The sequence below is a fragment of the Dromaius novaehollandiae genome, chromosome 3 (genome assembly GCF_036370855.1).
Source record: "Dromaius novaehollandiae isolate bDroNov1 chromosome 3, bDroNov1.hap1, whole genome shotgun sequence".
Lineage (NCBI taxonomy): Eukaryota > Metazoa > Chordata > Aves > Casuariiformes > Dromaiidae > Dromaius > Dromaius novaehollandiae.
Window position 1 is genome coordinate 83,894,399 of NC_088100.1, and position 15,840 is coordinate 83,910,238.

Below are 15,840 nucleotides of genomic sequence, written 5' to 3' on the forward strand. Positions count from 1 at the left end.
CAAAATTATATGCTATACGCATTTCTTATTATCATAAGAAATTATTATCATAAGAAAAAGGGGTATTCTTCCAAAATTGTGAAGGCAAACCCCAGCTCTCCCTTTTGTGTTGTGAAATCTTTTTGTCTATATGCAATGCAGACAAGACTATGAGCAAAGACATCTGCTCATGAAAACTTTTACTTTTGCACAGAGTCCCTCTGATCGCAGCTGACTCTGCATGAGACACAAATTTGCAAAATCAGTTGTATTTTCTGGATGAAGACATTGGTTTATAAGAACCCTTCCACAAATCCCCCTTCTCCAGCTTCCAATCCACAGAGCAAGCTGGATGAAATTGCTCAGCTGCACTGCAAGTTGCTGCAGTTGAAACTTTCAAAATGTGAAGCAGTATTTCCTTGGAACCCAGGTTATCTTCAGTCTCCAACACTTCGACGTCTGCTTCAAAAACAAACAGGCTAACACTACCTCCACTTTCCTGCTGTTTTGATGTTTCTCAAAATACAGCTCGTTTTTCTCTAGAGTGACACACAAGGTCTACCAATCCTGGGACACCAGCTATGCAGGATAATTACTATATTTCTAATTAAAGTACAATACCTGACATATTGTAATATATTCCAATCTAACTCACCAACACAATACTGGAATTTTCTGCCCTTTTAGTGAGTTAAATCAGTTCAGCAGAAAGTCTGAAAGTGCTCCAGAGCTGCCACAAGGAAGGTGCTGCAGCTGCAAGCAAACGTAGTGGAGGAAAGCAAGGGCTGAAGATGGGAATGAACACAATGGAAAGGAGAGTGAGACATCTTTCTATGGGCAGAGGGAAGCCGTCATGCCAGCTCAGCTGCCTGTGAAGCCACACCTTTAGGCACCTCAGAAAGGCATGTGAAACAGCCAGCACACTGAAAGGGTAACTGTAAATCAGGCTAGGCTTAGTCAAAGGACAGGCCCTGAGAGACCTAACTCAGGCCATGGGGAGTCACCTCTGCCCACCCACAGTCCCAGACCCATTCCTGAAATTAGATGCCTACGCTTTTGCTCATGTAACAAAGAAGAAACCAGTATTTTCTCTAAGACTGCTGTTGAAGGAGAAGGGGTTGGTGATGAGGTGTCCCCCAAGCTCACAGAGCAGCCTCATGGTTAGAATCCAGAATACAGTTAGGAAGAGGCAGATATAAGCTGGCATGCACACTTGTAGAGCTGAGACTTTACCTAGTGTTTTATTCAACCTATAATGCAGAAACAAGCTGGGAGCAAGGATTTGGACACCTGATCGCCTGCTTCCCTCCCCCTAACAAGTGGTCATGCTACACCCACATGGATGTCATGCTCTCTCCTGCACTCCCTCACGGACAAATTTCAACTCTTCTTGCAGAGCAGTGCAACACTGTATGAAAATCTTCCCATCCACCTCCCTTTTATAGCTTGCAGTTATCCTAGTTCCTTTGCAGCCTGCACCCTCAAACATAGCTGCCTGTGGGGCTGCACCCTGGACTAGACCAAGCAGCTGATGGGCAGAGAGGAATAAACTGGGAATGAAATAACTGGTTTTGTAGCATTAAGCTATAAACCTAGACTCTTATGTGGATTAAACTGCCGTCTCCACCAGGACATCTCAAAAGTCCTGGAGCATCTAAAATGGCACCACACACCTACGGGTAGGCACCTCAACGATCCCCAAATGCCTGCTTTCAGCAGTGATCCAAAAGTGTTTTTCCCCTCAAAGAGAGTTTCAGCTGGCCTTCCTGTAAGCAGATGTTGTTATCCTTTATTCAGTCCTAACGCCTACACCCCTTATGAAACACTTCACTACAAGCAATTAGACCTCATGACATTTCTGTGGGATATTGTCATCCTCAGCTTCTTACTGGAGCAAAACAAGGCAAAGTAATTAACCTCATGGCAAAAATGGCTTTTCAATATAGAAAGCAGAAAATAAAATTTGGGAAGTCTTGCTTACTCCCTTTTTTATTGAACCCACAGTCACACTTCTTTTTCAGTGTCTCTGACTATTTGGGCTATAGAACCAACAGTCTACTTGTGAAAGTAGCAGAGGAAGCTGTACCAAAGAACTTGAAATAATGTCAGCCTTCTGTTAGAATATTTCATTAAATTAAAATGCAAACTATAACAGAGAGTAGGGATGGGGAACGGAAAGATTTGTAATGTGAATGGAAACATAGCACCTTCTTTCTAAGTACATTCTTTTCTGCATCATCAGGTTCACAGACTACAGAAAACTAAGAGTTTTCTCTTTCTAAATCAGGTATCATCTCTTCAGCGGCATCTTTCACACTTTTTACTGCTTTTATCTCTGCCAGCACTGCCCAGCCAAGCCGGTTATGGGAAAACAAACTGGAATTAATTCTCATGCCTTGTTGTTGATAATTCTTAATTAAAATTTCATCTACATAAACTTCATTACTGCCAGGAAAGAACAGAGACTTGTTGGACTGGAAGATGATACTTAAAAACACCACCAAACCAAGCCCAAACACCCTGCTAGTGCCTGCTGGCCATGCCCTGCAGGGCTCTGCCCTCGCAGGGCCCCCACAGCCTGGGGTGCCGGACAGGGCAGCCACCCCGGGGCCGCAGCAGACACCGCCGCAGGGCAACCCCCGCTGCAGACTAGAGGAGCCGGATTTCTCTCTTTTTTTTTTTTTTCCTCGCGGGGCAGCCCAGGCACCACCTGCCCTGCCCACGCCTGCAGACGTGCAGCTCCACCACCCCGCTCCCACGCCCGGGGCAACCGCAGCGACACCCCCAACTGCAGCCGTTATGGCCTCGCCCCTGAGGTCCGCCCGGCGGGGCGCGGACTGACAACGGCGTTCGCCAACCAGCAGCCGTGGCGGGCGCCCGTCCCGCCCACTGCTCGCGGGGCTCCGCCAATCCGCTGCGGCGGCAGCGCGCGGAGGTGGAGGGGGGGAGCCCCGCGCGGGGCTTTCGCGGGTGGCCGCGCGCGCCTCCGCTCCACGTGGGCGCCGCCGCGAGGGAAAGAGCAGGGCGAGGCCCGGGGCGGGGCTGGCGGGGGCGGGGCCTATCCCCGCGCGGCCCCGCCCCTCCCACGTCGGCTCCCCCCGCCGAGCCCCGGCGTGCGCCTGCCGTTGGGTCTTGCCGCCCGCTGCTCCCGCCGCCGCCGGCGCCTCGCCCGGCGCAGTGTGGCGGGCGTTGGATGCTGCCCCGGAGGGGACGGCGGAGCCCGGCGCCCCCGGCCGGCCCTCGCCGAGGCCGTCCCGCGGTAAGTGACCCGCCCCCCCAGTGCGGGGCCCGGTGGCACCTCACTGTCCGTCGGGGACGGCGGCGGCCCCGCGCCGGCGGGGGAGCCGCGCCGGGGCGGGCCGGGCTGCGGAGAGCGGCACCTGCCTCCCTCCTCCTCCTTCCTCCCCGTCGGGCTGCCCCTGCCCCGCCGCGGCGTCCCGGGGCGCCTTTCGGGGGACACTTCGTGCCTTGCCCCGACGTGCCGCTACGGGAGGGATTTGGAGGCGAAGGGACAGCGGGGAACTGAAAGTCGTTCAGGTGCCGTCTGTTCAGGGCTTTTTGTTGTTGTTCCCTTCTCCAGGTGCTGCTTCACACCAGACTTAGCTTACAACTGTTAGCTATAAGTCTAGCTGCGTTGTTCGGTTTGTCTGCAAGTCGAGTGCAAGGGTGTCCTAAAATCTTGAAATATGCTTCGGTGTCCGAGCACGGAGCGCTTGTTTTATTCAGCCTTGCCGTGAACAGGTACAGGTTCACAACAGGGCTGTGCTGCTGTTCACATACCTTGCAGCATGTTTGCGTTTCAGTGATTTTAAAGTTGAAGCTTTCTAAGAAAAGGACGTGGGTTGCCGACAAGCCGTGTTGACTGACAGTGTTTCACCTTGTCAAGAGAAGGAGCTTTTGGTCTTGTCCCCCGTTCTTAAAAATATGCTCAGTTCAGCTGCTGTTTCTGTGGGGTTTTTTTTATTTCTCATTTAAACAATTTAATTCTGATCAGATTCTTAAGTAATGGTACAATTAATAGGTTCTCAGTTTGACTCACCATAGCAGATCATTTCCTGACCTTTGAGGTATCAGGTATCTAGTTAGAGTTGACAGTAGTGGGACTTAAAAAGCACTCAGCTGGTCCTGCAGCCTGACCAGGATGAATAAATGAGCCCTTAGCACTGCAAACGTGAAAGTATTTGGAAAGTCTCTTGGAAGCTGAACTACATGAGATTCTTATATGTTTTTGTGTTGGTGTAAATATAAACCACTAACTGCAAAACTCAGGTTCACAACTTGGCCAATAAGAGGCCATGGCCAGTCTAAATTTCAGTTATGGCTAGACTATAAAAGCCATTTCTAGTTTTACTATGTTATCGGTTAACTTTGCTGCTGAAGTAGCAGTGAGCCCAGATCTGAAAAACCTGCGTGCTGCCGTGTGCACAGAGCTAAGCCTCTCCAGGGGCCAGGGTCTTCACCCTTGTGCAGGGCGTACCTAGTCTGGTCAGGGTGACGGCTGGAAACAGAGGAGGGAATTGGTCTGAAGTATTTTGAAGTTGTGGCAACTCTTCAAGCCCTCAGTGTCATCCTCTGTCAGTTGGTCTCACTGGTATGCCATGGCCTCACCTGATTTCAGAGTATTCCCATACTCTGCAGTACTAAACCATTTCTGCTGCTGCGTTATGAGAGCAACTTTTGGCATGCCCCAAGGCAATTAGGCTTTCCTGAATGCCTCCCTGGCACTAAATTAGAAGGTGGCATGGGTCTGGGATGGTTCCCAGTAGGTGCTTGCTTTGCCGCTGCCTTGCGTGCAGATGCTAAGGGAGGTCAGTGACGTGGCCGGTGCGGGCCGGCTTCAGGGCCTGGTGCTGCCCGCTGGGGGGGGCGGGGGGGGGGGGGAGTGTCACCGTTGTGCCGTAGCGAGGTCTGGTCACATCACGTCATGTTGTTGTTAAACGGTGCAGCAGACGTCGAGGCTCAGATGGCTGAGGAGGGTGCGCAGTGAAGGGTAAGTAGCTAAGTACCAAGACTTCATCTCGTGTCTTGTTTCATCTCCTCGGAGGCAGCAGTAAGAGCGAGGGGGGCTGGAAGGAGGTATGGAGGAAACCTCGAGTACTGCCGGGGCTGTTTTGGGTGGTCTGAGGTGAATGCTGTGACAGCCTTTTATCTACCAGCCCAAGACAGGATGAAGGAAGATGAGCATCCCAGGACATATGTATAAAAGGGAGAAGGGGGTGTCAGAAGTCTGTATTTGATTTTGTCCCCTTTTTAGTTCTTTCTTGGCACTGATTTACATCAGAAGTGTCTGCATTTTCTATGCTGCCTGTATTGAGAAATCTTCATCCACTGTATTGACAGATATTCTCCTACTGCTCTGCAATGATGGACTCTTCAGGTTATCTTCCAGGTGGCATTTACAATGCACATCTATTTTTCCACCACACCCCAGGAAACCATAAGGTGCTGTTTGAACCTTGTCCCTTCTTCAGTGAACTATGGTGATACTCAGTCCTTGACAATAAATATTTCAAAAGCATAGGGAATGCTTACCTTTCAAGACTTTATCCAAAGAAAATGAGGGTTTATTTCTAGCACTGATTGTTCCTGGAGAAATGTTCAAAAAGAAACTTTTTGAATATTGATCTCCTGTGCTCTCATGTGTTAGGCATGTTTTTCTTGTTTTATTCCTGGAAAATTTGGAATGACAACAGAATATGTTGTCCTCACTTTTCTATTTATTCCTCCCATTTACTGTGTGCTGTTAATCAGAATGTTCTGTTTTCAGCATTGGTGATGTTAATAATTTGTGTAGTAACCAGTGTTTTGACTTCAGATGAGGAATATCAGACCAGAAGAAAATGGTATCCAAAAGGGAAAAAAAATGTTTTCCTGCAGAGGTCACCTTTAAAAAAAGAAAAGATAAGCATAAACAAAAATAAATCTACAAAATGCTATTAAAGAACACGAATTATAGCAATTCTTTTCTGTCATTTACCAAAAAAATACAGCCCATTCTCTTTGGACAGGACTTTATTTTAAGGATTGTTGTTGTTGTTGTTTGTGCTGTATATATAAAAATCTGTTTAGTTATATACCAGTCATCAACAAATTTGTATAACTTTTTCTTAAAAAGTTTTAGGTTGTATTTACATGTATTTTTCTGATGTAATTTTAGTCTTTGATGGTAGAGGAAGATTTTTGATAGCAGGTAGGGGCTGATCCTTCTTTGAAGCTACAGCACTCTCTTCATTTCCCAGCACTTCAGGTAAAAAGTGTATGAATCCAGTGATTAACTCCATATCAGTTAACTACTGTAATAAAGTAGTTGCCCTACTGCTAGGCTAATTCAAGATAATGTAAATTACTTGCATGCCTGCTGTGCTCCAGGGTTACAGTTCTTTTCTTGCAGAAATTCCTGTGCTACTATGCTGCTCCTTGATTATCTTAGTATTGTTTAGCAGTAATACCTTAATTCTTACTGTTGTAGTTAGTAACTGAACATGGACAAACTGTGGACTCAGCCCAAAAGAAGTCCTCTGACTAGTAGTGGTCACTCTTTTTTCCTTAACTCTTTTCTTACACTTAACTTCTCCTTCTTTTCTGCTCTTTTCTCTTTTTGCGAAATGCAGCATCACCACCATGAAAAGAGACTATTCTTTCTAGAGCTGCTTGTTTTAGTTATTTTTAGGTTTTATGTTTCTGTTTGGAGCTTTGTCTTTCTATTTTCCCATCCTTTGCTAAAGTTAATTTCTAGCAGTACTATGTGTAGTCTTTGAAGCTGCACCTAATCTTAATACTCTGCTGTCTGTGTTAATTTTGTCAGGGTTTTGGCAGATTGATGTTTTCACACTTGTAATGAAAGCAAACTGTGTTTCAGGCTATGTTATATCCATTCTTTCTGGAGGTCCCTCCATTTTACATGAACATATTCAGGACAGATAAAATTTAAGACTAGCTGTACTTTTTTAAAGTGGAAAAAAGAAAAGAAACAGGCTGATGCAGAATCTGAATAGTTGGTCTGAATATTTAGACTGCGATTGAAATGCTGTAAGATCACCAGTGGATTTTCTCTTTCCTTTGGGGAAGTTTGCCAAATTTTTTTTTAACTAGTTAGTAACTGGTTAGTAGTTATTAGTAACTAGTTAGTTTTAACTTGTTAATGTTCTTGCTCAGAAGAGTTCTTGATGTGATAAATTGATAAAAACATGTCTGTTCTTATTGCCTGTAAAGTTATAATGATGCTTTCTTTTTTTTTTAAATTGAGACTTATAGTCTAGTTACATCTAGAGCTGATAAAAGATATTACTTGGTGAGAGTAGAAATGAAGGAATAATGTGGCTGCACATATTTTGACAGCTCTGCAGAATACTTCAGGTGGTTTGGCGGTATGTTTCAATTCAGTCTGGCCCGGCTCAAATAAAAAAAATACTTGATTTTTAGATTTCATTGTCACCACAGTGGAACAAATTCTGCAAAGTCAATCTTGTAGAAGAGTATCTTTCAGCTGCTGTATGCAAGCCAAGAGTATAATAGATTTGTTTGGGAGAAATCTTGTTTATAGACTTGATAGACTTGAAAAAAGGAATATGTTTCCAGTTGGAGAATTAGCCCACAGGCTTTTGGGTGATGGGATCTCATCCATTTCCGACTTGTATGGTAGGGGAAGATGCCTCTCTCTTGAGCTGCTGGTAGCAAGACCAGGCCCTTCTGCTTAGTGCTTTTCCTGTACTTCCTAAGCTTCCTTTCAGTTAATAGTAGAAGGGAACGAAGCCTCATTCTCCCCTATTTTAAAGACCTTGCTGTGACTCTCCATCCATGCTTTGCCTCCCCTGTTTCACATAAGTGCAGAAGAGTAACAGTCTTTAATAAAGAATGATTGCACTACTTGGCAGAAGTGCACAGGCAGAGCACCGTAGTGCCAAACACAGAAGTATTTTCTGTTACTCTCCTTCACATTGAGGTATCAGACTGTGCCTGACGCTTTCTTCGGCACTCCTGGCTCCACGTGTGTATTCCTGTGAATGAGGTTTCTCTAAGGATTTGTTCTGAAAGGGATGTGTCCATGTATTTGAGTAGAGGCAAACTTGATGTTACTGAATGGATATTCAAGCAATGTGCTTTTCTAAATCCAATGTGATACTTTCTTGGTCATCCAGCTGGTAAACGGGAGTTCTGCATTTATGAGAAGGCTTTCTTTGCAGCTGCTTTTGCACTGTGTAATGGACACTGAAGCGGCTTTGCACACTGTCCCATGTTTCTTTCTTATGTTTCTGCACTTGCTTAAGTCAATCAATATTTTCAATTGCCACTAAATCCTAAACTTCAATTCATGTGTTTGATTTATGGAGTCTGAAGAAGTCCTGTAAATGATTGTTAATCAGCAAAAGGAGTCCAGTTACAGATTATATAGAAATAAACAAATTCATTATGGTGAAATACTTCATGTTGGTAGTTTGGCACACTGGGTGTAATGCTACTTTATATTATCAATCAATGAGAAGACAGGATCAGTTGATCTCTTCAGGCCTTTGGCAGGAGGATATTTGTCCTCCAAGGAAAGCGTCATGCTGAAAGAGGAGGTGCATGCTGTAGCTTCAGGTTTCATTGTTTGGATATTGTTTCAAACATGTATATTGCTAAGTTTTGCATGTTTCTGGTAAAATAATGTATTTTAAATGGCTGTATATCTTTGTGTACAAAAATACAAAGTTACTCACTTGGAAATGATGGGGAAAACCTAATGGTCCCTGTGAGATCCTATTTTGTCCCTTTTTGCTTGGGGGCTTTAATGCTCATTGTCTGTTTCCCTCAAAAGACTCCTGAATTCAGTTTTGGTTTCAGGGAAGGATGAAGTCCAGGTGATTCATGCTGAGCTCCTCACTGGGAGTAAACTGCTGAGGAGCTGTTTCTCATCCAGAGGGAGAGCCAGATGGAAGCGCAGCAGCCACGCTGTGTGGTCCTGCCCATGCAGCCTCCTTGTCACTGCTGCCCTGCCATTGCACTTCCATGCACTCTAGGAGCCTGGCCTTTGCTGCTCCATGCTATGCTAAGCCTTTTCTCCCTCCTTGCAGCCTAGTTTGCAGCAGTAGGGTCTGATGTGTCCCAAAACACATGTCATTTTACTTGGCTACTAGAGAACACTACATTATCACTGGGTAGGAATGCTGTATCACGTTTGAGCATAATGTCTAGACCTTCATTCAGATAAGTAGCGTAGCAGCATGATCCCAGGTTATGAACTAGGGTCCTGGGGAATTTGGGGAGAATTCTTCTTTGGGAGCATGCTGGTCTTGTAGGAGGCACAATGCAAAGCAGAAGAGTTACTAACCCTTAGTGCACCTCATGTTCTAGTATGTGTTCTTAGCTAAAGGCGCTGCTTGAGTTGAGGCTGGAAGACTTTGCAGCATGTAGGCGGAGTGTAGGCGGTCATGCCTAAGAGCTGTGTCTAATCCTGCAGTGAAGACTAAAGACAAAGCGTTTTCCTCTCTATTGTTAAAGCTCAGTGTCATCAGAGAGTGCTGTTTGTAGAGAAAGAAAAGAAAAAGGATGTTGGTTGGCATCTAAAAGCAATGCTAAGCAATTGTACCAGCTGTCCCAAAAGCTACGAGGTGAGGACTGAGCCTGCTAGGGCTCGGCAGCTCTGAAATTTTTGGAGGTGTTTCTCATTGCTCCTTTTGAAAATCCCGGAAGAAAGGGCCCACATCCCGTCGCTGCAAAAGGAGTACACTAAGTTCTAACAGATGCTGATAGCAGATGGAGAAGGTTAGCTGTGGTTGCCTGGGATGACTGGGAGGTGGTCTTAGTATGCCTTGTTCAATGGCCTTGAATACAGGCTTCCTACCATGTAGTGCTCTGAAAGTAGGTGACAATTGTGTATTCCATCCTGAAAGCAGCATATGGGTACTGGATTCAGTACATTTCCACCTTGTGGTATCCTTGCCCTTAGATGAGTAGTGCTAGTCCTGGGATGATGCTGAGGCAGATGTGGCTGACAAATCAATGCATTTCTGGGAATTTGCTGCAGGACGTGACTTAGTTGTTTTGGCTATTGAAGAGAAGGTGACATTTTTCACTTCTGCTGCAGCCATGGCATAAAGCTATCTAGCTTCAGTCTCGCTTTCTACCACTGAAACATGATTTTTCTTCCCCTTCATATTTCCAGAGAAATTTTCATCACATCTAAGAATGGTCAGAGGAGGTGTGTACAGCCTTAAGGTCATGATGCTGGGAAAGGCTGATACATACCATCTGTACATTTTTACTTATTCAGGTCCTGTATTACTCTGTTTTACAGATAGGACTGGTATCCTAAAGTATGTCTCTGAGATGATAAATATTTAGGTGATGCAAGTTTCAGTTTTTAAGGCTGTGTTTCACGATCAGTGTAAGGCAACCTAAATGTAGGCTGACCCCAAAATACAGGTTTGTTTCCAGATGGTTCCTCCATCTGTCTTGTTGCACAGCTGGCTCAATTAGAGCTGCTTAAGCTGATTGTGAAACTGCAGCCTAAGAATCTAGTTAGCTCCAGCTTGTCCAGAAGAGTCTTAACAGTGCTAGATACTTCTTGACAGGACTCTGTAATACCTCTTCTGCCTAAAATTTACTGGTTTTGCTCAGGATATTAGATGGGCCAACCTGGTAAGCTTTCCTTAGGAAGAGTCTCAGTGTTCATTTTTTGTCACCTGTAGCAAAACCAGCTTTTCCAAGATGTTCTACTATAATTAACTTTGTGAAATGTTTTTCCAGGTTATGGATGCTTGAGAAACTCAGAATTAGTTGTGCCTTTTTTTCCCCCCCTTATTAGGAGAGGTTTTTATACCATTTTGCTTCTTTGAGTTGGTAGATCATTGCTCTTTCATCAGTTTGCTTTATCCTCTGTAGATGTGGTTGTGGCAGTACCAAGAGGCTGAAATCAGGATTAGGACCCATTTACAATGGGTGCTGGCTGGACTAATGCAAAATACAACTGCACTCGTAATACAGCTTGAACCCAAATATTGTTTGGGTGAGACCTGCTTTCAAATGCACTCACTGTGGTGTGGCCCCAAATTCAGCAAGGGGCAAATCATTTTCATGCTGTTGTATTACATAGGCTATTAGAGGTGGTTCAGTTAGCTTTCCTGCTAACATCCTGCAGTTAACAATTTCTGGAATTGCCAAGTATTGGCTGTGGCTGAGAACTGTGAAGGAAGTCCCTGGGAGAGAGCAGCACCTGGAGAGACAAGGGTTGCTGCTCTGTGTTGGCTTAGCAATACTGCCGAGCCACCCCTTGGCAACTATTTTTAGCTTCCCTGCCCCTTCTCTCAGGCTGAGGCTGGCATTTACATAACTCAGCAGTGTGCTCATTCAGGAAACTACACTGAAAAGAAAACTGTTCCGTAGTAGGAGCAGTGCGCTGCTAGTTTAGCTCCCTGAACTGGCTCTCTGCAAGATCAAGTTAGCCCAAGAGCCCAAGACCTCATGCAAAGAAGAGCAAAAACACGCAGCACTAGATAACTGGGCTTAGCAGGAAAATAAAGGCACATCTGCAACCAACTTCACTGATAACCACTGTCTGCAGGAACAGTTCCAGCTGGTATCAGCTGTGTTGCTGAACTGGCTCCAGTGCATGGGCTAGTTCTTTAAAACAGGTACCAGTTGGGAATCTGAGGTCACGATATATGAAGACAGTAGTGTTACTTCCTGTAACTGATGAGTGGCTAAATAGAGGCTTGTTCTTTCAGGTGGCATTTGTTTTGGGAAAAGAAGAGCCAGGTTTCAAATTTACCTGTGGAAGTGCCTATCATCTCTAGAGGCAGCTGGAAAATTACTGGGTAAGTTGGTGGGCTGGCTGTTTGACCAACAACTTGTGCACATAGGGAATGCAGATATTCTGTAACTGTGAAATGACTGACCAGGAGGAAGCTGTCAAAATGACCCTGTAGGTAGGTATTCTTGAATCTCTTCTTTTCCTAGATGACTCAGTTATTCTTATTCCAGTTACTGAGGCAAACTTAAGCAATCCTTGTTTTTACAAAGGAAATGCTGTGTTTCTGTTCGGATTCTAGGAAGCACCTTGTGAGGCCGTGGAGAGAGAAGGTGAAGACTAGCTTTTTTTCTTAATTAGTTTTTATGACTGTGTTTGAGCTGCTTAAACAGAGAAGCCTTGAAATTAATGACAGATTTATTTTCCAAAGCTCTGGTGCATGTGTGTTTAGGTAAAGTAAAATAAAATAAACAGTGCTAAATAAACTGAGCTATCACTCTAGCCAGTTATAAGACTCCTGCCTGATACCAGAAGCATACAAATAAATAGCATCTTTGACTGTTTCACTGATAGACTGCAGGGACCTTTGACCAAGCCATTACGTCTCAAACTGCACTTCTCCAGGAGCTAAAACATGAAGTGATGTTATTTAAAAAAACAAACAAACTGTAGAGTGTCCCAGAGGCAGATGATTGACTTCAGCTTTTATTAATTCATCTGCAGTGCATTTGCAAGAGCTTTTAGGGTTTAATTGAGGTTAAGAGGTTGGAATCTGTGGTAAACAAAAGAATGGCATATGGGCAGTCTGAAATTGTGTATATTTAAGTAAGAGCATTCCTTCTGTCCACTTGTTTTCATTGGGTAGTTATTCTTGGCTCACAACTTAAACAAAAAGTGTAAACATCAATGCTAGCAAGTTAATGATTCATTACATTTTATCACATTCTAACATACCTCTAAAGAAGAGAAAGCTGATCTAGGCTTGTGTTTGATCTCCCCCTTAAGATTAAGGACGTTGCTTCTTTAACCTCTTACTTGCTGTTGCAGAGTCCAGGGGCTCATTTGTTTTAAAACATAAAACGAGTAACACCTTCTCCCCATGCTTTCTCGCTTTCTTTCTCCCACAATCTACAGTTGTTATCTTAAAAATGCAAATGAACACAGCAAATGTGAGATTAAAATAAAGCTTCTGGAAAGCTTTCCTATATAGAGGCTGTGAGGAGTTGCGTTTCAGTGTCTTGAGTTGTCTACAGAGCAGTATGTGTGTATGTTCTTAAGGCTGTTTCTTTAGCCTTCTTTTCTGAACTGTGCCATAAGCTGTATGAATGTATTCATTAGGCTGCATCTCCTCTTGTGAATGAAAATGTGTAGCATCTACCACAGCAGTTTGACAGTAAAGATAAACCTCCTTATGTTGGAAGGCCTAAATTCATACTCTGAGGTCTTTATGCTATTCCTAAATTTTATGGAGCATCTGACATCAGCTGACGATAACAACAGTGACCTGTCGGCCTTGGGTCCTTCTGTAGACATCTGTTATTTATGTACGGCTGTTAATAGTGTGTGGCTAGAATCTAGGAGAACTCATCAATATAATTATATTGGTAAGAGAGGATAAATGAGAGATTTTCTCTTAATATTTCATCTGATAGGAGCTTTCATCTGTCATCTTCCAGGAAGTCAAGTGTGTCTTTTTTGTTTGCTTATAATTTAGAGCAATCTCCTTTTTAAAAGTCTTAGTTTGTAGACTAAAATTCTGATTTTTGAAAAAATAATTTTAGTGTTTGAGCACAGAATTGAAGAGAAATGGGTAAGGGTTTTTTTTTTTTTTTTTTTTTTATGAATTGTACTTTGTCTTCCTTTTCCCGTTTCCCATTCCAGAGTTTTTTCCACTGTGTTTTTCCCTCTGAAACAGGACAAAATGAATTTAATTACAAAGCAACTTTAAATGCTTTGAAAACCTTTCTATAATGTCTGAAGCCCTTTATGTAATGTCTGTGTGTGTGTGTCTATATATATATAGATTTTAATTTGTGACATCCTGTGAGCACTATTGGGAGTCTTTTTGTTTGACTTCTTTTTTGAAAGAAAGTGCTGGCTTCTTTAATTTATCAACAAGATTAAAAATACCATCTGTGATTCTGAGGCTGTTATAAAGCAGAATGCTTGTGACTGTTTGTTGAACTTAAGATAAATATAAATTAGATGCAAAATTTTCTTTTGAGAATATTTGTTCTGTGGTGTATGTCCTCTGTGTTAGTACGAAATGACCTGCTTCCTTGCTGCTTGTGATCCTTTGTTATCCTTGAACCCATTTTGGAACATGCCAAGGAAAAGTCATTGCATCACTTTATAAACCTTCCCTCCAAAGATGTACTCTGTCAGCGGTGAGCTGTGGGTGAGTGCCGTGCAGCTGCCTTTGCTGGGATACACAGTTCGTCTCAGGGAAGGTGTGCGGGAACTTTCTGGGCGCACGCTAGGCAGCAGCACCTGCCTAGCCAAGGGCACCTGCATTTTGTTGGCAGAAATAAGTCATGTGTCAGAGTAACTTTATTCAGAGTGGCTGGGGTTTGCTGGCTGGCATCAAATGTTGTAGATGGCAGAAGGTAATGAAGATAGTCATGTTGTCACTGACCTCAGAGGTGTAGACCAGGCCTCAGAGAGACTGTTACTGACTTCTTTAAGAAACAGTCTGCAATGATTCAGGCATGAGGTGGTAGTGGCATTGCTTCCCCTGGGTCCAGAGGCAGGCTTAACCAGGCCAAGGACCGGTGAAAAGGATGTCTGTTGCTCCCTTCCGCTTTCTCTTAGCGACCTTCCGTTTTGTCCTCTTCAACTTTGCTGGAAAGACCAGAAACTACTGTTTTTCTCAATAAGGTAGCCACCTGGAGAAGAAATAGTCCACAGAAAGCTAGTAGATGGCACAGCCATGTTTCTGTGGACAGTCTGTAATGCTTGGTTTAGTAATCACGTGTTATTGTACTCTCTTCCCTGGCAAGATAGACTCTGCTGGGGGGATATATATTATCCCTTCTACCCATCCTTTGCATAATACTAGTATGTTGGCAAGAGTAGGGAGGCCTTGCAACATGCACCGAAGATGGGGCCTATCCTCTAGAAACAAGTTCTGCAACCTTAGATGCTGTCATAGAGGGAGAGTTAGCCCTTGGCGAGATACCTGCAGATTTTGTGATCGGCTCCCTCCCCAAGGGATGTTAGGTGTTGTGTTAAGTAACATGCTCACTGATGTAGGTACCTGCTGTAAAGAGCTGGTGAAGAGCTGCAAGCATACGGGCTAGTTAGTGCCACAGTTCTGCTGAATGTGAGGCCATAGTTCATCCTGCTTCAAACTGGACCAGTGCAGTGCTGGCTCACCCACCAGTATTTTGACCAATTCAAGGAGGGGGCTAGGCTTTTGTTTCTGTAAGATTTATCAAGGCATATGATAGTTTATGCCAACTGCTTTTCTGCTGCCTCTAAAGAGATAGATGCTAGCTTGCCTAACAGAAAGCCTGCTGGTACAAGGTTGATGCACTCAGCTTCTCAAACCAATTTAAATGGTTAGGATGAGCTTTATGCTGGATCCATACTCTGTGTGGTCATGGTGGCTTGGGGCCCAGTGCCTTAAATCTGGACTCTCTGTAGTTGTCTGATTTGCCCTGGAGCAGGCTCTGTGCAGAAGAACCTCTGGAGCCTCAGCACTGTGTCTGCTTTCAGCCTGCCTGTGGTGAATTGCACTCATAGCCTCAGCAGGGAGACCAAGCTAGCCTGGCACTAAGATGGACAAAGAACGTGTATACAGTCTGCTAGAGGCTGCCTGTGACCTCTGGCAGAGAGATGGTAACAGGCAGCTGGGAAAGCCATAATACCTTGAACTCCCATGGCCATTTCTGCTGTGAACATCAACCTCTTGGCCTGGCTTGGAGTGTGCTCAAGAGTTAAAAGGCAGGCCATGCTGGCTGAAGTCTTTCAGGCTATGCACTTCCTGGACTCCATAACTGGTTGGTGTCATACTAGTTCAGATCTCTGCCAGCATTCCTTCATCCATAACCTTCCCTCAGAGAGCCTGGGCTCACTTTGGCCGTACATCTTCATGGAGGAGCTCAAGCTCCCTAAGATGCTGCCATGTCTCT

General features: G+C 44.4%; 1 protein-coding gene across 5 annotated transcripts in view; it reads left to right on the forward strand.

Annotated features, from left to right (window-relative positions):
* The first annotated feature begins 3,062 nt into the window (after positions 1 to 3,062).
* The window catches only part of FRMD1 (FERM domain containing 1), a 48,497-nt gene continuing 35,719 nt past the window's right edge, over positions 3,063 to 15,840 (forward strand). For 2 of the 5 annotated variants that reach the window (XM_026117281.2, XM_026117280.2), the window contains exons 1-2: positions 3,063 to 3,238; positions 11,685 to 11,774. The gene's annotated coding sequence lies outside the window, so the exon portion shown is untranslated. The remainder of the gene's footprint in view (positions 3,239 to 11,684; positions 11,775 to 15,840) is intronic. The other 3 variants (XM_064509311.1, XM_026117282.2, XM_026117283.2) reach the window with 2 other exon arrangements.